The sequence below is a fragment of the Anabrus simplex genome, chromosome 2, assembly GCF_040414725.1.
Source record: "Anabrus simplex isolate iqAnaSimp1 chromosome 2, ASM4041472v1, whole genome shotgun sequence".
In the NCBI taxonomy this organism is placed as follows: Eukaryota; Metazoa; Arthropoda; class Insecta; order Orthoptera; family Tettigoniidae; genus Anabrus; species Anabrus simplex.
The window spans coordinates 500,970,164-500,993,801 of NC_090266.1; the positions used below are offsets into that span (position 1 = coordinate 500,970,164).

The 23,638-nt window shown below is 38.9% G+C and overlaps 1 protein-coding gene across 2 annotated transcripts in view; it reads right to left on the reverse strand.

Moving 5' to 3' along the window:
- The window catches only part of LOC136864197 (protein O-linked-mannose beta-1,2-N-acetylglucosaminyltransferase 1), a 652,704-nt gene that overhangs the window by 434,883 nt on the left and 194,183 nt on the right, over window positions 1-23,638 (reverse strand). For both annotated transcript variants that reach the window (XM_067140873.2, XM_067140872.2), the window contains exon 2: window positions 9,393-9,459. The gene's annotated coding sequence lies outside the window, so the exon portion shown is untranslated. The remainder of the gene's footprint in view (window positions 1-9,392; window positions 9,460-23,638) is intronic.

Here is a 23,638-nt window from a genome sequence, read left to right on the forward strand (position 1 = left end):
CGGGAAGAAGAGATAGAATGATATGAGATATCATAAGACACCCAGGACTTGTTCAATTGGTTTTGAGGGAAGTATAAGCGGTAGGAACGGTAGGTGTAGACCAAGGTATGAATATGGCAAGCGGATTAGAGCAGATGTAGGGATGTAGTAGCTATGCAGATATGAAAGGATTAGTACAGGATATGGTGGCGTGGAGAGCTGCATCAAACCAGTCTATGGACTTTTGACAAACGACAACAACATATAAAATCGTCTTTCTTTCTGCCTTAAATTTCTGAATATTAAGAATATTAACTAGGTTTTTATACCGGACAGGGCAGGGTTCAGTTCAATCTGTCCCTGTCCTTTTCGTTCGTTTGGTGTTATAGCATTACGGGAAGAAGAATTTTAATAACATTTTGGTATTTAAATTTAGGATGAGGGCGAATGAGATCCTAGCTATATGTTATTAAAAAGGTCATCAGATGGGGGCTTCAGTGAGAGCCTAAAGCATAACACTCGATGTATCTCTCTTACGCTTGTTTTTAAAGGAATACTTTCTCATAACAAAATTTATTTTATTAGGATATTATTTAGAAACATTTTCGTTCTATCCCTTTTTCCAACGGAATGAGAAATAAGGGAGATATCCGTGGTGACCGTGTGAATATAAGTGTAATGTCTAAGTCGTTACAGACCACTCAACTATTGTATCATGTGTAATTAATTTGAATGTGTGTATATTCTCACTACTTCATATAATTTATACGTAATGTATATATTTACAGGGTTATTCTCTCATATAGGTTTCTCATAATCATTCCATTATGTTGTATTACAGTACTTGATAACATGAACTCAACGATCTTTCTTAAGGGTAGCGTCTTACGACACGTAGTCTATCTATGACTTGCAACTATTTCTCCAAACGGGTATTACATCAGGCTGAAAGACACAGACTCGAATAAGGAAAACTCCTACCAAATCGACGCCAGGTGACCCTGGAGCTCAACGATAATAATTTCTCATTTCGAGCTCGGTTATTTGAAAAGGTCACTGCCCATCTGCTTTAGGCAGAGTCATGATGCACCTAGTGTCGGGAGATTCCACCCTATAAGAAAGCGGCTATCTGAGAAGATTCCATGAGGCATTGGAGAAAGAAGAAAGGTGGCAGCACTATGATATAACTGGAACACGTTCGATTCCCGGCAGGGTCGGGGATTTTAACCTTAATTGGTTACTTCCTCTGGCACGGGAGCTGGGTGTATGTGTCGTCTTCATCATCATTTCATCCTCATCACGACGCGCAGGTCACCTAAAGGCGTCAAATCAAAAGACCTACATCTGGCGAGCCGAACTTGTCCTCGGATACTCCCGGCATTAAAATCCATATGTCACTTCATTTTTTTTACTGGAACACGTGACAGACGACCAACGAAGTGAGTTTCACCCATATATACGAATTACGCATTCTACGAAGCCTCAATTCTCAATTATCACCAGTCACTTCTGGATTCGCACTTCGCAACTGTCCGCCTTCGTAGCGTAACGGTTAGTGTTATTAGCTGCCGTCCTCGGAGGCCTGGGTTCGATTCCCGGTACTGCCAGAAATTTAATACTGGCAGGAGGGCTGGTATGTGGTCCAAATGGTACATGCAGCTCACCTCCTATGCGGGTGTGCCTGAAAAGAGCTGCATCACCTCGGTATGAGGACACGAGTTTACTGTCCGACTCGTTGGCTGAATGGCCAGCGTACTGGCCTTCGGTTCAGAGGGTCCCGGGTTCGATTCCCGGCCGGGTCGGGGATTTTAACCTTCATTGGTTAATTCTAATGGCCCGGGGGCTGGGCGTTTGTGCCGTCCCCAACATCCCTGCAACTCATACACCACACATAACACTATCCTCCACCACAATAACACGCAGTTACATCCATATGGCAGATGCCGCCCACCCTCATCGGAGGGTCTGCCTTACAAGGGCTGCACTCGGCTAGAAATAGCCATACGAAATTATTAATTAAAACTTCGCAACTATTCGCACTTGGTACTTGCCATGCTGATTAACGTTTTGCGATTGTTTGCAGTCAGATATTTCTACAGTAGTCCGGAATGGACCAACTTTTATATCAAGACTTGTTAAGTCTTGTTACAAGTATAGTTAGCCTTGGATATGTCTTTATGTAATTTCCTTAACTTGGAAGTATTCCTATCTGCGATTCTCTGCATAAAACTGAACCCATGATGGTTGATATTTTATCAGGGCTGATATTCTAGCTATGAATATTAGCATAACAGAGAATAATAAGGTTAGCCAAGACATCATTCAGTTAGTGATTGGTGCACTCATGAACCAGGACTGGTACGAAGTTGGCGAGATGACCTACTCTACTGTCGATGACCACGAGGAATACAGAAAAATGGAAGGAGCCCAGATGAGAGAATCTACAATTGGTGAGCCTTTGAGTAAATTGATGCAAGTCACCGTGTGACTTAATTCCTTAGTAATGTTTAACGTCCAATCTTCATTTAACGTAAAATTTCAGTTCTTGGTACAACTTCGTCATTCCATTTTAAGTTCAATAAACCGTTATATTTGCTCTTAAATTTAATCAGAGCACGTTAATTCTCCTTGTTTCCTCTCAAGAAAGTACTTAATGATTAGTGTCCCGTCACCTCACCCATGGGAAATACTAGATCTGTCTTTCTATGTATAAATTTTGTCTCAGAGCCTTCTGCTCTGGTCTTGCACCCGTTCACCATAGAAAGACGAGTTCATGCTAAATCGGAGTGGGAAACCTCGGATATTGTTTTATATAAAAAAAAAATATTTTTAACTGCCCAAATCAGCATCCAAAGTGAGTGGTGAGTTCTGGGTACGTCACATAAGGGCTAACTCTATGAAGATAGTCCTGGCAACGCTTAAATGACTGAACTGTCCACTGTAATGTACTATATATGCATCAATTGAAATTGTTACATTCATAGTGACTGACCACGAAAATTGTACACAGTCCTTTCTGTTTAAAAATAACGTGCAGGTACCGATAATGGATTTCTGATTAGCATCGACTCGACGCCAAGACAACCAGCTATTAAATATAGCGTTTCAGCCAATTACTTTGTCAAATGCATACTCTCACACTGAGATAACGCAATAATTATGAATCCTACATTGCCTCTCACTGTAAGTTCACTCGTAACGCGTTTTATGACTATACTATTTCCCTCGCGACTCACTCAGAGTTTAGTTCCCAACACTGGACTTGGCCAACAAAATACAGTTTTCCATTCTTATGCAAAGATGCGTAGATTCGCATCCAATCTCGAATAACATTGCCCTCGTTTTATCGGCTTACCTATACCCTCCATGCCCAACCATCGATGTAACCGACGGACAAGAAACAAACCTTTCCTTCGGGAAATTTCACAGATAACAGGCACCATCGAAATCTTCTTTCCTCACCGGGTGAGTTGGCCGTGCGGTTAGGGGCGCGCAGCTGTCAGCTTGCATCCGGGAGATAGTGGGTTCGAACCCCACTAGCGGCAGCCCTGAAGATGGTTTTCCGTGGTTTCCCATTTTCACACGAGGCAAATGCTGGGGTTGTACCTTAATTAAGGGCACGGCCGCTTCCTTCCCTAAGACTTTACTATCCCATCGTCACCATAAGACCTATCTGTGTCGGTGCGACGTAAAGCAAATAGCAAAAAAAAAAAAAAAAGCCCTGTTCCCACGAGAAGTAAAGTGACGCCAATGCCACGTGCGGTCAGTGTAGGACTACAAAATAATTTGGTGCGGAGCCATTTCTGCAGTAATTGAGACTTGAGAGGAATTAGAAGGGAAAATTTCAGAGAATGTTTTCTGTACTTATCTTAAAAGCCAAGTCTGGTTTCACGTCATTCTGTTACTACGGTAATAGTTTCTTTTTGCATATTTGTTATAGTGCCATTCTGTTACTATCAATCAATCAACTAACAGTTCTTTACAGGTTTGTTGTAGTATTCTAATTGTTATATTTCGTGTTTTGACAGACTGGAAAAACTGAGTCCACACCGAGGAGGAATGGCCTCCTCCTATATAAAAAAAAAAAATTATAGTTTCATTTAACAAACAACTTAGTGCTCGAAAACGACTTTCCGAGCATTATTGGAATTGCTGTATTTGCTATATTTATGAGCTCGTGTATGTTCTTCCACTCTGTGAAAACAGTGTACCGATTGCACAACTCGTTCAGGAAATATTCGCGGTAGTAATTTTAGGTGATTCACCGAGTCTATATACTTCCAAGGTGATTTTGATTTTCATTTGATATGGTTTGAGGACTCGGAAGATGTCCACTCCATTGGATGAAATGTGTATTTCTGTGTTTCAGATATTATGCCCTAACATTTCCATTAGACTATAGACTAGCTGTTCTGAACTCGTCATTGACGGATAAGTATTCGTATTTGCGGTAGTAATGCTATCAAACGGAGGTGAATGGCAGCACCTCAACTAACAATTGTCAGTCAGAGTAGACCTACTGTTGACAACATTTGGACTGAAGAGTATTTATTTCTGTCAGCGATGCTCGCCGTTGGTGAACTTGGTAATAAAAAATCTAAATTCTTCAATATTTCCAGTATTAGAGATCGTACGGAAAATATGTATCCGATATAAATGATTGGAAATCAGATTTTATACAATTATTGCTTGCTATGTGCACTTATTTGATACAACTAATATTACCGGAGATATTTGAAAGTTTGTGAGAATTGTAATAATCAAGAACATCTCTGCTATAATTACCCTCAGTGTAAAAGCGCATAAAACCTAAAAGATCGGAAAATATATTTCATTTTCAGTTTTTCGGTATAGGCCTAGCTAATATTAACGGAGAAATTGACGTTTCCTCTTTCAGTCCCCTTAATACTGCTACGCCACTGTACACTAATCAAATAATCTATATATATATAAAATAACTTGTCCTGACTGACTGACTGACTGACTGACTGACTGACTGACTGACTGACTGATTTATCATCGCCGAGCCAAAACTACTGGACATAAAGAAATGAAATTTTGGGGATATGTTCATATTAAGGTGTAGGTGCTCGCTAAGATAGGATTCTTGGATATTCCGTCGCTAAGGGGGTGAAAATTGGGGGTGAAATTTTAAAATGAGTGTATCTATATCTCAAAAGTTTAAAAGTTTACAGATGTAAAAATTGGCATTTAGAATCATCTTTAAAAAATAAGGAAACACGTATTTTTTGTTTTCAGAAAATTCCAATAGGAGGGGTGAAAAAGGGTGAAAAAGGGTGAAAAAGGGGTTGAATGCCTTTAATCAGGATACCGGTACTTATATCTCAGAAACTGAAGAAATTACAGACTTTAAAATTGGTACTTTTGATCTCTTTTAGAAATAAAGAAACACGTATTTTTTTGTTTTTGGAAAATCCAATTAATGGGTGGGTGAAGAGGGGGTGAATTTTTAAAATGAGTGCATCCATATCTCAGAACTTTAAAAGTTTACAGATGTAAACATTGGTATTTAGAATCTTCATTAAAAATAAAGAAATACGTATTTTTTCGTTTTCGGAAAATCTCAATAGGAAGGGTAGAAAAGGGTGAAAAGGGGGTTGAATGCCTTTAATGAGGCTAATTATACCTCAATAACTGAAGATATTACAGACCTGAAAATTGGTATTTGGGATCTACTTTAAAAATATAGAAACAGGTATTTTTTCGTTTTTGGAAAATCCAAATAATGGGGGGTGAAAAGGGGGGTGAATTTTTAAAATGAGTGTGTCTACATCTTAAAACTTTAAACGTTTACAGATGTAAAAATTGGTATTTAGCATCTCCTCAAAAGATAAAGGAACACGTATTTTTTTGTTTCCTGTAAATCCCAATAGGAGGGGTGTAAAAGGTTGAATAATGGGATGAATGCCTTTAATGAAGATACATATATCCCAGAAACTGAAGATATTACAGAACTGAAAATTTGTGTATGGGATCTCATTTAAAAGTAAAGAAACACGTATTTTTTGTTTTTGGAAAATTCAATTAATGGCGGTTAAACAGGAGTGACAAATTGGGGTGAATGTTTTGAAAGACTATATCTCCAGAATATCTGAGAAACGTAAAATGTTACAGACGTAAAAACTGGGTATTTGGAATCTCCTGTAAATGTAAAGAAACATAGGTGATTTGTTTTTGGAAACTTCACTTAAGGAGAACTAAAAAGGGGTGAAATTTTAAAATGAGAATTTCTACCGTATATCTCATAAAACTTAACATGTTACAGAAGTGAAAAATTGTACTTTTTATCTCTATTAAAAATAAAGAAACGTGTATCTTTAGTTTTCGGAAATACCACGTGGGAGGAGGGGGGGTGAAAGTGACAGAAAATGGTGTTGAATTCTTTTAATTAGGCTACTGATATCTCAAAAACGAAGATGTTACAGACGTGAAATTTGATATTTGGAATCTGGTTTGAAAGTAAAGAAACACGTATTCTCGGAAAATCCAATGAAGCGGGGTGGCGGGTGAAAGAATTGAAAAATTAATTGACTTAATTGTATGAGAATACATACATCTAATAAAAATTAAAGTTGTTACAGACGTGAAAATTGGTATATGGATCTCCTTTGAAAACAAAGAAAAACGCGTTTGGGGGGGGGGTTGGGGGAGGGACATCTTGGTGGGCGGGAGTGAAAAGGAGTTGAATTCCTTTCATGAGGACACATACATCAAAAACTGAAGAAGTTAGAGTCGTAATAATTGGTATTTAGAAGATCCTTTACTATTAAAGAAACAAGTATTTTTGCTGGAAAATTCACATAGGGAGGGGGAGTGTGAAAGGAAGTGAAAAAAGTGATTTTTTTTAAATGGGGATACTTACATCTCAAAACTGAAGGTAATAGACGTGTACATTGGTGTTTGGAATCTCCTTTAAACATAACGAAACACGCCTTCTTTTAATTTTTTTTTGGGGGGGGGGGTAAATAAACCTAACGGCAGTGGGGTGTAAAAGGAGGTGAGACCAATTGATTTTACTGTTCATAATATACTTATAAGGAGCCTTAGTTGCTCAGGCGGCAGCGCGCCGGCCTCTCACAGCTGGGTTCTGTGGTTCAAATCCCGGTCACACCATGTGACATTCGTGCTGGACAAAACGGAGGCAGGACAGGTTTTTCTCCGGATACTGCGGTTTTACCTGTCTTCATTCATTACAGCAACACTGTCCAATATTTCATTTCATTTGTCATTCATCGATCATTGCCCCAGAGAAGTGCTTCGGCAGCCGGCACAATTCCTGTTGTCGCCGCTAGATGGGGCTTTATTCATTCCATTCCTCACCCTGTCGAATCACTGGAAACAGGCTGTAGATTTTCGATGTATTATTCTGATCATAAACCGATCATTTTTAATCTTCCCTGGGTTCGTTTTCAACAGCCCTCTTTTCCTTCGGAGAACGTTCTTAGATTACAGTAGATTCTCCTAACATATAAATAAAAATTTAAACACATTTGAAATAAACAATAGGAATGAGATTGCCCGTCAAATTGTTCACCTCTATAATAAGGCCATTAATACACGGAAGTATGTCATTCGTATCGCCAGAAATCCCGCACACTTGCCTACGCGCGACAATGGTGCTGGTCACATTGTCAACAATGACAATGGCAGCAGATGTAATTTACCGCAAAGTAGCGGTCTTGCATCTTGCTGAGGGGTCCATAACATCTATAATAATAATAATAATAATAATAATAATAATAATAATAATAATAATAATAATAATAATAATAATAATAATAATAATAATAATAATAATGTTCTGGACCGTCGTCAAATGTGCGGACCGCGCTGGAAACGGGTCCTGGACGGGTAATGACTAAGAATGCAGTCCGGCCGCGGGTTCAGTACCGCCAAGGCACCCAAGACGACACCACGCCGGATCTCCTGAAGGATTTGATCCATATACAAATGCTTATAGGATAAGATGGCAAAGATTTAGGGACCCAACTGACCGGGTGGAATACCTGGAACTAGCCCGGGAAGTACGAAATCGATCGCTGGAAAGAAAGATTGAAAAATGGGAGGAAACTTGCCGTAATCTATTAGAAAACGAGTCAGATCGCGAATTTTGGCGGATTATATATCTAAAACAATAAGCATTCAATTATAAATTTCAGTATAATACCGTAGCGAAGCACGGGTATCTTGCTAGTATATCATATATAGCCTAGTGCATACCCTAGCTATCCCTGAACCTAAATACTGACTTTCAGGAAATTCACTTAAGCCATTTATTCTCCTGATATCGTCACAGACAGATAGAAAAAAAAATTGAATTTATCTTGGACTTTTGTCTACCTAACCAAAGATAAATAAGAAGTGTTGGAAACAAAGAAGTATATAGTCAAAATTGTATTTTTATTTATATAGTTCGTGTTCGTACGAATATATCTAGACATTCTCTCAATGAAATAATGTGGATATTGCCGAAGTATATCGTAAACTCCAATTATGTACAACATATTCAAGCCAATATACATTTCAAGGGAAATGTTTCCTCGTATTAGAGTGTGTGAACTTGTTTGACGCTCTTCATCCGTGTCAATTGCCCAATCAGAAAATGTGGCCACGCAATGCGACGTGTAAATGAAGATCGTGAGCTATTCTTGTAGGAATGACGTCAGCTACGGCTGAGGGGCGTGGGGGAAGCTGGTCATCGTCTCAAGTCATCTATATAATACAATTCAGGCATAGGTTCTTTAATTAGGAAAGTATTACACAAGTGGATCAGTTAACTGTTTATATAAGTTCTATTTTCTCCTTTATAGCCGAGTATATTGTTTCCTTTAGTCATCGTTATGCTAACAGTCGATGCTAACCTCCTTGATTTCTTCTGTGGACATTAATGTACTTTTATAGATATCATAAGTAATTTTAAAAGCACAGGTGCAGTATATCGGCATATGTGCCTTCTTTCTGATTTCCTGTACACTTTCCCTCCACAGCTAAGTACTGCTTGAGTACCGTACCGAATTTTCCTTTCGCTCTAAGAGGCTTAACGAGAAATAGAAGTCTGTGCAGCTACGTATTGAACCCAGTTATACAAGGAACGACATGGCATAATACTTTCGAGCTAAGAATTAAAGATTTAAAAAACGTTTCCTCTGATCTTTTGTGTCCTAGGACTAGAAATTGACACTGTCTCTCAGCGATGGGATTCGAGCCTTGGTGGCTCCCAGAACGCAGAACCTTCTCTGTCCTATTTTGAAATGGACTTATCCAATCAGTTACAAAGATAGGGTTGTTTAGTATATACATGATGACAGTACAGAGCCAATTTTCAAAGACCCTGAGCCTTATCTTAGAGCTTACTCATTGAACATGTCTGACGGCGCGTTTGAATGACTTACCTGAAGCCTGGAAGAGCTTCCTCTCCTTGCTACCCCATCCATCACTCTACGTTCATTCAGCAGCGGTCTGTAAACAAAAAAAGCACCGGCATTACTTTAAAATATTTACAATGATTATCAGCAAAAGCATTGCATAAAAGCAATCAATATCCTGTACAACTGTAACGAAAACTTCCCTGACGCTATCATTCAAACGACCGCATAATTCGGCGTCTGAAATGATGTCCAGGAGGTTTTCACATCGTAGGCAGTTACATAAAACAAAAACGCTAACTCATCACAACGGGGAAACCGAATTATCAACTGAGCTTTGAATGAATCGAATGTAACAGCATTGTTATTTTTCGTGAGACAAATGTATAACAGGATCCGGTAACTGACAAGCACAAAAGGGAAAATCTAATATCTAATATTTTCATACTTGCAGAATAGTCCAGAACACCCAACAACATTCTTCTTCATCTGATTCAGACTAGTTTACAGGTCAGAGGATGGTATCCCATAAAGTACAGACTTACGGATACATGCTGACTGAGAAGAGGGCAACTCTGGTGCGAACAGAGCATATGATTATCTGTTTAGCGTACCTTACACAGCTATACGTTTTTAAAGCAACAGTGTGTCGACATTTTATCTCAAAGGATTTCTTCAGCGTGCCAGAATCTAATGATACGGATTTGTATTTAAACACCCTTAAATGCCAATGATCTGCGCCGGGATTGAAACCGCTGTCTTGAGGAAAGAACAACATCGACTAAACGAGTGTACCTCTGAGGCTGGCTGCGAACAGAGTGATCTAGAGCTCTGGTATTTTTCTTTTTGTCTTTACATTTGCCTGGTGTGAAAATGGGAAATCACGGAAGACCATCTTCAGGGCTGCCGACAGTGGGGTTCGAACCCACTCTCTCCCGAATGCAAACTCACAGCTTCGCGACCCTAACCGCATAGCCAACTCACTCGGTAGAGTTTCATTAAGTAAGGACTGGTCAATATGGAGTACTACTGAAATGAATGTGATTCAGTAAACAGAGATTCTGGAAAAATGGAGTGAAAAGCTAAAATCTGACTATGACCAACAGCGGTGTCTAGAATTCTCGAAGATATTAGTTGCTTTTATAACCTTGCTACTGGCTAGAAAAGTCGTGAATAGCAGTCCGTGTGCAAGTATTGTTCAATACCCAGTATTCTTGTGAAGTGTAACTATATAATTATTTAGACCAAGGTCCCAGTATCAAAGAGCCTCCGTGGCTCAGGCGGCAGCGCGCCGGTCTCTCACCGCTGGGTTCCATGGTTCAAATCCCGGTCACTCCAAGTGAGATTTGTGCTGGACAAAGCGGAGGCGAGACAGGTTTTTGTCCGGGTACTCCGGTTTTCCCTGTCATATTTCATTCCAGCAACACTCTCCTATATCATTTCGTTTCATTTCATATGTCATTCACTAATCATTGCCCCAGAGGAGTGCGACAGGCTTCGGCAGCCGGCACATTTCCTATCCTCGCCGCTAGACTGGTGCTTCATTCATTCCATTCCTGTCCCGGTCAAATGACTGTGGATTTTCATTTTCATTTCATTTCCCAGTACCAAGGGTACTGCGGAATTTTAAACAAGGTGGTATCTTCAGGCACATGCCGCAACTCCGAACACATTTCTGTATGCCCTCTACAATGAAGGACTCATTTTGCTCTTCAGGGCTTTCATCAGTAGACCACGTCGCAAGGGGAGAAATCTTGGCTGTAAGGTGGGTGATCCATAACATCTCACCGAAAACAGCGCCGAGCGGCCAATGAAATATTATGTGATCTTGTAGGAATTAAGAGGTTGTTCTGCAATGCAGCAGCATTATGTTTGCTTGCATATACTGTACATATATATATTGTACCCTTTATTTCCCCTGTCTTCTTTCTTGCACGGCTGCAGTGGCGGCAAATATACCTACTCACAGACTCTTATGTAACTCATGGCGTTTCTTCTCTTCTGAGTAATTTTGTAGATTGGCCGACTGAATTAAGATTTATTTAGACTAAATAAAGTATGGAAACAAATTAACGAAGTTTAAGTTATATAAAACAAGAACAAGAAATAAACAAAGATAATTTTAATTATTATCTGGAAATGACTGTCAATAAATACACTGCTTCCTTATGATTAACTTTCATATATTTCTGTGACTGTTATCCTGCTTGAAAACTACAGTAAAAATCTATAAATTAACATTGGAACCGTTTTTCAAGCGGAATATTTGATCCATGAATATTCAGTCTCTCGTAAACGAGTTCCAAAATTTTGTTTAATATGAGGTTGTCCACCGATTAAACACCAATGTAGGACACCATAAGAGTTACGATGGGTTAGGAAAGGGTTACTAGTTACCTATAAGCGACCCCCTTGACATCCTAACTCAAAGTAAGTCAACTCGACAAGAATAACACTACAGCCCTTGAAGGGCCTTGGCCTGCCAAGTGACCGCTGCTCAGCCCGAAGGCCTGCAGATTACGAGGTGTCATGTGGTCAGCACGACGAATCCTCTCGGCCGTTATTCTTGGCTTCCTAGACCGGGGCCGCTATCTCACCGTCAGATAGCTCCTCAATTCTAATCACGTAGGCTGAGTGGTCCTCGAACCAACCCACAGGACCAGGTAAAAATCCCTGACCTGGCCGGGAATCGAACCCGGGGCCTCCGGGTAAGGGGCAGGCACGCTACCCCTACACCACGGGGTCCACTTACAAGAATTATATAGAACACACTTATTACAAGAACGACTCCCTTCCGTCAGTTAAACTTCAAATTTAACTTTCCAAGATTTACAAACCATGGATAATCATTGAAGTCATATCACACCCTATGTCAACCTTAGTTTAATGAAAGATAGGCCCTAATACTCATCGGTCACACCACTTGCTTTGTGAACCGTCATTGATGAAGCTCCAACCAACCTACATTATGGATGGTCACTGAAAAAGATCCAACCGACCTACATTATGGATGGTCACTGAAGAAGATCCAACCGACCTACATTATGGATTGTCACTGAAGAAGATCCAACCGACCTACATTATGGATGGTCTCTGGTGAAGTTCCAACCGACCTCCACTACGTCCAGCATATCCTAATAAGTCCGTCATGAAAATGAAACTCGACTGAGTGTAGTTATGTAAATACTAGCAAGATACCCGTGCTTCGCTACGGTATTATACTGAAATTTATAATTGAATGGATATCGATTTATATATAATCCGTCAAAATTCGAGATCTGACTCGTTTTCTGAGAGATTACGGCAAGTTCCCTCCCATTTTTCAATCTTTCTTTCCAGCAATCGATTTCGTACTTCCCGGGCTAGGACCATGTATTCCACCCGGTCAGTTCGGTCCCTAAATGTTTGCCATCTTTTGCTATAAGCATTTTTAATATGGATCAAATTCTTGAGGAGATTCGGCGTGGTGTCTTCTTGGGTGCCTTGGCAGTACTGAACCCGCGGCCGGACTGCATTTGTAGTCATTACCCTTCCAGACCCGTTTCCAGAGCGGTCCGCACATTTGACGACGGTCCAGAATATTATTATTATTATTATTATTATTATTATTATTATTATTATTATTATTATTATTATTATAGATGTTCTGGACCCCACAGCAAGATGCAAGACCGCTAATTGGCGGTATATTCCATCTGCTGCCATTTTCATTTTTGACATTGTGACCAGCACCATTGTCGCGCGTAAGCAAGTACGCGGAATTTCTGGCGATACGAATGACATACTTCCGTGCATTATTGACCTTATTATAGAGGTGAACAATTGGACAGTCAATCTCATTCCTATCGTTTATTTCAAATGTTTTTAATTTTTATTTATATGCCAGGAGAATCTACTGTAATCAAAGAACGTTCTCCGAAGGAAAAGATGGCTCTTGAAAATGAACCCAGGAAAGATTAAAAATGATCGGTTTATGCTCAGAATAAGTACATCGAAAATCCACAGCCTGTTTCCAGTCATTCGACAGGGTCAGGAATGGAATGAATAAAAAGTAAAATCAATTGGTCTAACCTCCTTTTACACCCCACCGTCGTTAGTTTAATTCCCCCCCCCCCCCCCCGCAAAAGCGAAAAGAAGGCGTGTTTCTTTATGTTTAAAAGAGATTCCAAACTCCAATTTTCACGTCTATAACCTTCAGTTTTGAGATATAAGTATCCCCATAAAAATAATTCACCTTTTTCACATCTTTCACACTCCCCCCCCCCCCCCCAACAAACTCGTTTCTTTAATAGTAAAGTATCTTCTAAATACCAATTATCACGACTCTAACTTCTTCAGTTTTTGATTTATGTGTCCTCATGAAAGGAATTCAACTCTTTTTCAATCCCGCCCCCAAGATTATTCCCCCACAAAACGCGTTTTTCTTTGATTTTAAAGGAGATCCAAATACAAATTTTTACGCCTGTAACAAATATAATTTTTATTAGATGTAAGTATTCTCATACAATTAAGTCTATTAATTTTTCATTAATTTCAACCCCCCCCCTCCATTGGATTTTCGGCGATTACGTGTTTCTTTACTTTTTAAAGCAGATTCAAAATATCAAATTTCACGTCTGTAACATCTTCATTTGTGAGATATCAGTAGCCTAATTAAAAGAAATCAACACTATCTTCAGTCAATTTTACCCCCCCCCCGCCCAAGTGGTATTTCCGAAAACTAAAAATACACGTTTCTTTATTTTTAATAAGATAAAAAATACAATTTTTCACTTTTGTAACATGTTAACATTTTTGAGATATACTGTAGAAATTCTCATTTTAAAATTTCACCATTTTTAGTTCCCCTTAAGTGGAGTTTCCAAATACAAATCACCTATGTTTCTTTACATTTACAGGAGATTCCAAACACACACTTTTTACGTCTGCAACATTTTACGTTTCTCAGATATTCTGTAGATATAGTCTTTCAAAAAATTCACCCCAATTTGTCACTTCTGTTCAACCGCCATTAATTGGATTTTCCAAAAGCAAAAAATACGTGTTTCTTTGTTTTCAATGGAGATCCCATATACAAATTTTCAGTTCTGTAATATCTTCAGTTTCTGAGACATATGTATCCTCATTAAAGGCATTCAACCCCTTTTTCGCCCCTCCTATTGGGATTTACCGAAAACAAAAAATACATGTTTCTTTATTTTAAAGGAATTTCAAAATACCAATTTTTACATCTGTATACTTTTAAAATTTTAAGAAATAGATATACTCATTTTAAAAATTCACCCCCCTTTTCACCCCCATTTTTTGGATTTTCTAAAAACGAAACAATACCTTTTCCTTATTTTTAAAGTAGATCCCAAATACCAATTTTCAGGTCTGTAATGTCTTCAGGCTCTGAAATATAATTAGCCTCATTAAAGGCATTCAACACATTTTCACCCTTTTCCACCCTTCCTATTGGCATTTTCTGAAAACAAAAATATACGTGTTTCTTTATTTTTAAAGGAGATTCTAAATACTAATTTTTACATCTATAAACTTTAAAAGTTTTGTGATATAGACACAATCAATTTAAAAAATCACCACTTTTCACCCCCCCCAGTTAACTGGATTTTCCAAAAACAAAAAAATACGTGTTTCTTAATTTTTAACGGAGATCCAAAACACCAATTTTCAGGTCTATAATATCTTCAGTTTCTGAGATATAAGTGTCCTCATTAAATGCATTCAACTCATTTTTCACCCCTTTCCACCCCTCCTATTGGGATTTTCCGAAAACAAAAAATACGTGTTTCTTAATTTTTAATGAAGATTGTAAATACCAATTTTTACATCTGTAAACTTTCAAAGTTTTGAGATATAGATACACTCATTTTAAAAATTTACCCCTCTTTTCACCCTCCCATTAATTGGACTTTCCAAAAACAAAAAAATACCTGTTTCTTTATTTTTAAAATAGATCAAAAGTACCAATTTTCAGGTCTGTAATGTCTTCAGTTTCTGAGATATAAGTACCGGTATCCTCATTAAAGGTATTGAACCCCTTTTTCACCCTTTTTCACCCGTCCCATTGGGATTTTCGGAAAACAAAAAAAATACGTGTTCCCTTATTTTTAAAGAAGATTCTATATACCAATTTTTACATTTGCAAACTTTTAAAGTTCTCAGATATAGATACACTCATTTTCAAATTTCACCCCCCTTTTCACCCCCTTAGCGATGGAATATCCAAAAATCCTCTCTTGGCGAGCACCTATATTTCAATATGAATGTATCTCCAAAATTTCATTTCATTATGTCCAGTAGTTTTGGCTCGGCGATAATGAATCAGTCAGTCAGTCAGTCAGTCAGTCAGGACAAGCTAATCTATATATATAGATGACCCGACCTTCCTGAATATCTATTTGCTCTCAAAGATACTATACTCTTTTTTCGCGAAAGTTTAATCCTGATGTAAACAAATAGGCGGAGAATCTTGTCATTGTGTGTGGACATACAGTAGACATAGCTCACTGGATTGTAGATTTAAATTCGATCAGGTTGCCATATTCTAATAAAAGGATGAACTTTATATATGAGCAACCGTCACACTCATTACACTGTATGCGAGCACTAGGAAAAATAGTGCGTCATATACCATTATATTTTATTACTTTTAGGTAATTTGAAAGATATTAAAATATGTTTATCATATACATATATGTGCATTGGCACGTGTTTTTAAAAGATTTATAAAATAAGGAGATATTAAATCACACGGCGTGGTGTAATGTGGGAAATCATCTCGTAGTGCGGGAAGTCCCCAGCTGTACAGCCTGAAGGTAAGGTGTTGCACACTGCATCGGCAGTCGGTGAGACAATGTCAGTATTCAGTGCCATAGAAATGGAGCAAGAGGTAGGACCATCAATTGTAGTGGAGCATAACCACTCAGAAGTGACCATAGACAGTCACTGTCACTGTGTTCAATAAGTTAGGTTAATAGAATCCAGGTTTAGCTTTAAAAGAGGTAGCGAAACTACGTGCAGAATTGTGGTTCATCGGCTGGTTCAGTCCGTAATGAGCAAATTAACAACCGCACATAACCGGAAAAATTTCATTCGGCACACCACGAAAGAAAACCAGATGTGACAACTAGAAGGCCTAACAGTTGATGTGTGTTCCTGGGGTGCTAAGAGTTGAACTGCATTTCGTTCTGTGGGATCTAAGAGGTTCGTAGGTATAGAGAGTCGCAAGCGGATCTGACCATTCACTGGTGTGAGCGGAAATAACGATCAGTAGGCAAAGGTAGCAAGGGAATCCACGTTGTAATACTTACTTAAAACCAGATGAGCTCTATAGAGAAATTGAAGTAATAGATGGTATTAGTGATCAGTGATCACGAACCTGTTTTTGTCGTAGTTAAAAATAAATGTGATAGAAAGGAAGGTCTTAAAAGTAGAACTATTAGGCAGTACCATACGGCTGATAAAGCAGGCATGATGGAGCTTTTAAAAAGCAACTATGATCGGTGGAAAACGGTAAATAAAAATGTAAACAGACTCTGGGATGGGTTTAACGAAATTGTTGAGGAATGTGAAAATGGGTTTGTACCTTTAAAGGTGGTAAGGGATGGTAGAGACCCACTTTATTATAACAGAAAAATAAAGAGACTAAGGAGGAGGTACAGATTGGAAAGAAATAGGTTTAGAAATGGCTATGGAAGTAAGGAGAAATTGAAGAAACTTACTAGGAAGTTAAATCTAGCAAAGAAGTCAGCTACGGGTAATGTGATGGCAAGTGAAAAATGGACGGATATATATAGGTATTTCAAGGCAGAAACAGGTTCCAAGAAGGACATTCCAGAAATCATTAATGAACAAGGGGAGGATATTCAAAAGCCAGTATTCGGTCAGCAGTATGCAAAGATTGTAGGTTACAAGGGTAATGTCCAGATAGACGAGGTGACTAATACTAAAGAAGTATTAAAATTTACATATGATTAACAATGACTTTTACAGTAAGATACGAAAGTTGAAAGCTAGAAAAGCAACTGGAATTGATAAGATTTCCGGGGATATATTAAAGACAATGGGTTGGGGTATAGTACCATATGTGAAGTACTTATTTGATTATTGTTTCCATGAAGGAGCTGTACCAAATGAATGGAGAGTTGCTATAGTAGCTCCTGTGTATAATGTAAAGTGTGATAGACATAAAGCTGAAAATTACAGGCCAGTCAGTTTGACGTGCCTTGTATGTAAGCTTTGGGAAAGCATTCTTTCTTATTATATTATTAGACATGTCCACTTGTAATTCACACACACGTGACTCACAAAACAAATAACTCTTCAGTACCATGTTGAATTTTCATTGCTAGCAATGACAGCTTGAGCCTCTTTGGCTCGGAATAGACTAGTTATGCCGTTATTTCTGGGCCTATCTTCTGCGACTCTTTAAGAACTATTTGCTTCCAACTTTCCTTACTTGTAATTCTCTTTTGCTTCAGTCTCCGCTTTATTTCCGCCCAAAAACGTTCTAAGGGGTTTAAATCTGGCGACTGGGGTGGTTAACTAGATGATGTTGTTTGAGTCATAAGTCCATAGACTGGTTTGATGCATCTCTTCATGCCACCCTATCCTGTGCTAACCTTTTCATTTCTACGTAGGCTAACTACTGCATCCTACATCTGCTCTAATCTGCTTGTCATATTCAAACCTTGGTCTACCGCTACTGTTCTTACCACCTACAATTCCTTCAAAAACCAACTGAACAAGTCCTGGGTGTCTTAAGATGTGTCCTATCATTCTATCTCTTCTTCTTGTCAAATTTAGCCAAATCGATCGCCTCTCACCAACTCGATTCAGTATCTCTTCATTCGTGAATCGATCTATCCATCTCACCTTCAGCATTCTTCTGTAACACCACATTTCAAAAGCTTCTATTCTCTTTCTTTCTGAGCTAGTTATCGTCCATGTTTCACTTCCATACAATGCCACGCTCCACACGAAAGTCTTCAAAAACATCTTTCTAATTCCTATATCAATGTTTGAAGTGAGCAAATTTCTTTTCTTAAGAAAGCTCTTCCTTGCTTGTGCTAGTTTGCACTTTATGTCCTCCTTACTTCTGCCATCGTTAGTTATTTTACTACCCAAGTAACAATATTCATCTACTTCTTTTAAGACTTCGTCCATACAATTCAGCAGCTTCTCGAGATCTTCTGCAGTCTCAGATAAAATAACAATACCATCGGCAAATCTCAAGGTTTTGATTTCCTCTCCTTGGATTGTGATTCCCTTACCAAATTCCTCTTTGATTTCCTTTACTGCCTGTTCTATGTAAACATTGAAGAGGAGGGGGGGACAAACTGCAACCTTGCCTCACTCCTTTCTGGATTACGTCTTCTTTTTCAAAGCTCTCGATTCTTATCACTGCAGACTGATTTTTATACAGATTGTAGATAATTCTTCGTTCTCGGTATCTGATCCCAATCACCTTCAGAATCGTAAATAGCTTGGTCCAATCAACATTATCGAATGCCTTTTCTAGATGTACGAATGCCATGTACGTGGGCTTGTCCTTGATTCGATTCTCTAAGATCAGACGTAAAGTCAGGATTGCTTCACGTGTTCCTACATTTCTTCTGAAGCCAAACTGTTCTTCTCCCAACTCAGCTTCAACTTGTTTTTCCATTCTTCTGTAAACAATACGTAAATAATACTAGATCATACAGCATAAGAAATACAGTGAAACTCGTCCACAGAGGAACCTGTACATAGCGGAAACTTGGTTAATACGGCAATATCCCATGCTCCCTCGAAATAAATGCTATAAATACATTTTAAAATATCTGTACCTAGCAGAACCTGTCTACCGCGGAAAAGGAAACTTACTGTACGCAGTGGAAAATATTACAACATTTTAAATATAACCTAAAAGCTATTCAGTCTGTCGAACACACAGGTTAAATATAAATATTACACTATAACATACCTGTAAAAACACATTATTACACAAGGAATATAAATACACACTATTAATCAAAGAATGGCAGTAAATGCTGGCGTAGATACAAAGGAGGACATCATTAAGGTGCGTTCCACATTTCAAGTTCCTAGCCGGGCTGAGTGGCTCAGACGGTTGAGGCACTGGCCTTCTCACCCAACATGGCAGGTTCGATTCTGGCCCAGTCCGGTGGTATTTGAAGGTGCTCAAATACGACAGCCTCGTGTCGGTAGATTTACGGGCACGTAAAAGATTTCATGCGGGACTAAATTACGTCACCTCGGTGTCTCCGAAAACCGTAAAGGTAGTTAGTGGGACGTAAAGCAAATAACATGATTTATTATTCAAGTTCTTAAGTATTAAATAGAAGTAAACATAGGCCTACATATTCTAAATATTTTAGTGTAATTTGATAGATTTTTTTAAAGAACGAAACATGCCATTCATTGTTTAATAGTGCGCAGTTTTATTCCTTGCGTAATTGTTTAAAGGTATGTTATAGTGTAATATCTAGAGCCCGGAATTTAGGCAAAATGTTTTAAATCTGAGTGTATATATCGAAGTGTCGTCCGCCTCTGTGGTGTAGTGGTTAATGTGATTAGCTGCCACCCCCGGAGGTACGGGTTCGATTCCCGTCTCTGCCACGAAATTTGAAAAGTAGAGGTAAGTTCGATTCCCACCTCAGCCATCCTGGAAGTGGTTTTCCGTGGTTTCCCACTTCTCCTCCAGGCAAATGCCGGGATGGTACCTAACTTAAGGCCACGGCCGCTTCCTTCCCTCTTCCTTGTCTATCCTTTCCAATCTTCCCATCGCCCCGCAAGGCCCCTGTTCAGCATAGCAGGTGAGGCCGCCTGGGCGAGGTACTGGTCATCCTCCCCAGTTGTATCCCCCGACCCAGAGTCTGAAGCTCCAGGACACTACCCTTGAGGTGGTAGAGTTGGGATCCCTCGCTGAATCCGACGGAAAAACCGACCCTGGGGAGTAAACAGATAAAGAAGGATAAGGATATATCGAAGTGTCACATAGAGGCAAACATGTTTCAGTACGTTTGGGAAAGGTAGGTCAAGTCATTATTTTGCCTAATTTAGCTTCCGTAGCCTATTTGATAGTATAATGCCTTTTTTAGCCTTTTAAAAGTTGTTCTGGATATTTTCTGCTGTTATTTAGGTTTAAAAATGAATCAATGGAAAGAAAAAAATATAATTTCAATTTACTGTATTAATAATAAAGAAAAATCAATTTAATAAATAAAAAATAACACTTACATGAACGATGTTTTCATATTACACAAATCTCTACTGTAAACTCCACAAGCCACATGGTGGAGAGGATTGCCAGGTCCCATTCTTGCTACGTAAAATTAAGTGCTGGTGGTTATCATTGTTTTAGGAGGAAGAATATCTTGGTAACCAACCTCTATAACAATAATCAGTAGGAAAATGGAAGAGGTCCGATACTTAGATAAATTATCGGCAAAAGTAAAGAAAGGACCACGAAGAGAGAGAAAATGAAAGACTCCCTGTGTCTCACAAATCTAGTACCATCGGGGTCGGAACAGAACAAGAGTTGATCAAGGGAGGTCAGACAGGAAAGGTAAGAGCGAGGAACCTGACACAAGTAAGTGGAAGCAACGCCATACTCAGCTGGGGGAACTGTGGTCGCCATACCATACCCAAGTTGAGAGGCCCTGGTCGCCTCCTCTTACGACAAGGGATACCGTTGACGTTATGCTATCATCCCAACCCATAGGGGGTGTAAGATTAAGAACTAAAATGTGATGCAGATGTATGTTACGTAGCTTACGTTAAAGCATCTTTATTATTTTTGTCATTATAAATGCCTATTTCAATTACTTTACTGCCTATTTCCTAAATGTTAAGTGCTTATTTGCCTGCCTATTTTAGCAAAAATAAATGCCTGATCTTCCGGGCTCTAGTAATAGCTATATTTAACTTGTGAGTTCGACAGACTGAAAAGCTTTTAAGGTACATTTAACTGAGTCGACACTGGAAAGTGTGGCTTCCTTCTTAACAAATTACAGTATACAACGTTTACAATGTTATTCTTTAATAATGACGAAAGCTGAACTGTTTAAAAGTGTACGTTTTCGAGCCTTTTGAAACCTTAAAAAAAATGTTGGCTGAATGTTGACTGAAAATCATCTATGTAGTGCAACAAATTATGTCCAGAAATCAATTCTTGATTACTTCAAAGGTTCATTCCTGTCAAATTGTTGCGTGTAATTCTTGAGAACAAAATGGCGAGTAGGGAAATTATTGTAGTGTTTCTATCTTGTATAATAAAGATTAGCCAATGTCCATTGTACCTCAAAAGAGGCCCGCAATGCAGCAACGAAATTTTAGATAGCATCCCAAACTACTCTACGGTATCCCAGTACACAATGCAATGTTCTTTGTATTATGTTTACCTGTTCTCAACGGAAAGCTATGAGCAAGAAATGTGCACAGGTTTCAGTGTAATAGTTTTCACTTTCGACGACGTGAATTTTTGGTTTATGATTGTAGGATTGTTAGACACTAATGTATAGATAATAATGATATATCATTCAATGATTGTACGGCGCCATGGCTAAATGGTTAGCGTGCTGGCCTTTGGTCACAGGGGTTCCGGGTTCGATTCCCGGCAGAGTCGGGAATTTTAACCATAATTGATTAATTTCGCTGGCACGGGGGCTGGGTGTATGTGTCGTCTTCATCATCATTTCATGCTCATCACGACAGGCAGGTCGCCTACGGGCTTCAAGTCGAAAGACCTGCATGTGGCGAGCCGAACTTGTCCTCGGACACTCCCGGCACTAAAAGCCATACGCCATTTCATTTCATTTCATTTCATTCAATGATTGATCACTGTATATACATCATGAAATTGGATTTATTTACAGCATCTTATGTAACAAAATATAAGTGGAAAGTGTTTGGGCTTATATTTGACATACACACAGTTGCCGAATTGTGGCTACTGTGTTGTGTTACTTTTTTTTTGTTAGGGGTTTAATGTCACACCAAATCAGGCTTTTTGGTGATAATGGGACAGGAAAATGCTAGGACTGGGAAGAAAGTAGCCGAAACTTTCAAAAAGGTACAGCCCCAGAATTTGCTTGGTGTGGAAATGGGAAACCATATAAAGTCATTTTCAAGGCTGCCGATAGTGGGGTTCGAGCCCACCATCTCCCGAATGCAAGCTAACAGCTACACGCCCCGAACCGCGCAGCCAACCTGCACGGTGAGTTTAGTTATACCGTATTTGATTTTCCGCTAATGTTAATATTTGAAAACTCCTCTGGTTTGGGAGTTATGAGTAGAAACAAGTTCCTTTTTACCTATAAAGGAAGAAACATAGTCTGAAGACGTATGTACTTTTGCAAATATAGGACCAATTGCAGACACGTATTTATACGATCTTTACGGTTAAACAACGTCTAAGTATGGCTGCCGCATTGCAAATACATTATTTATCACTTAGACACTGTCTACAACCGATGTTCAACCGGCCATGTTTAAACACTGCTGAGAACACTGTTTAACCTCATAGTTTAGGAGTGAATCACAATTATTACTTGCGCAACTTTTAGTGATACTTCTTTGTACGGGGGTGAGAAGTAAGGAGGCAGCACTCTCGGTTCCGGTCAACAGAATGAAAATGAAATCTGAATTCAATCGATAGTATGATCGATCGATATGAATTTTCTAAACCTTCATTATCTTAAGCCAACAACTGTGTCACACACATTATATAACATTTCTCGATGCGGATCTTGTTCCTAGCATGAATTCTATAGTTTGGTTTTGCTATGTAAACAACAACAGTACTAGTACGTAAAGTGTACGCCAGATGTCTCACGGCGATGCATAAGCGATTCATAGTTTGTGTTTCAAAGGTTGCCAATACAAATCTCGAAGATTGACGAGGTCTACCGATTCAGCACTAGGGAGCCCAGATATCACTAAACGTTGCGCGAGTAATAGACATACGACACAAGGGACAGTCCGGTAACTGTGAACTTGACTACGATTCTTGGCAACCGATATATTTTATTATATTTTGGATAATTTCCCTGGAAATATAGGTCACTTCGACTACATCCTTATCAGAATAATTTGTTCTGTTCCGATCGTCAGAGGTCTGTCACATACATCAACCGGGAGGGATTCAGTTATTACATTTACTGCCAAATAAGCTCACATAATAGTGAAAGAAAAAGGTAGGTTTTGTGTGTGTGTGTGTGTGTGTGTGTGTGAGAGAGAGGTTTTTGCGGATAATCGTCGCGCTA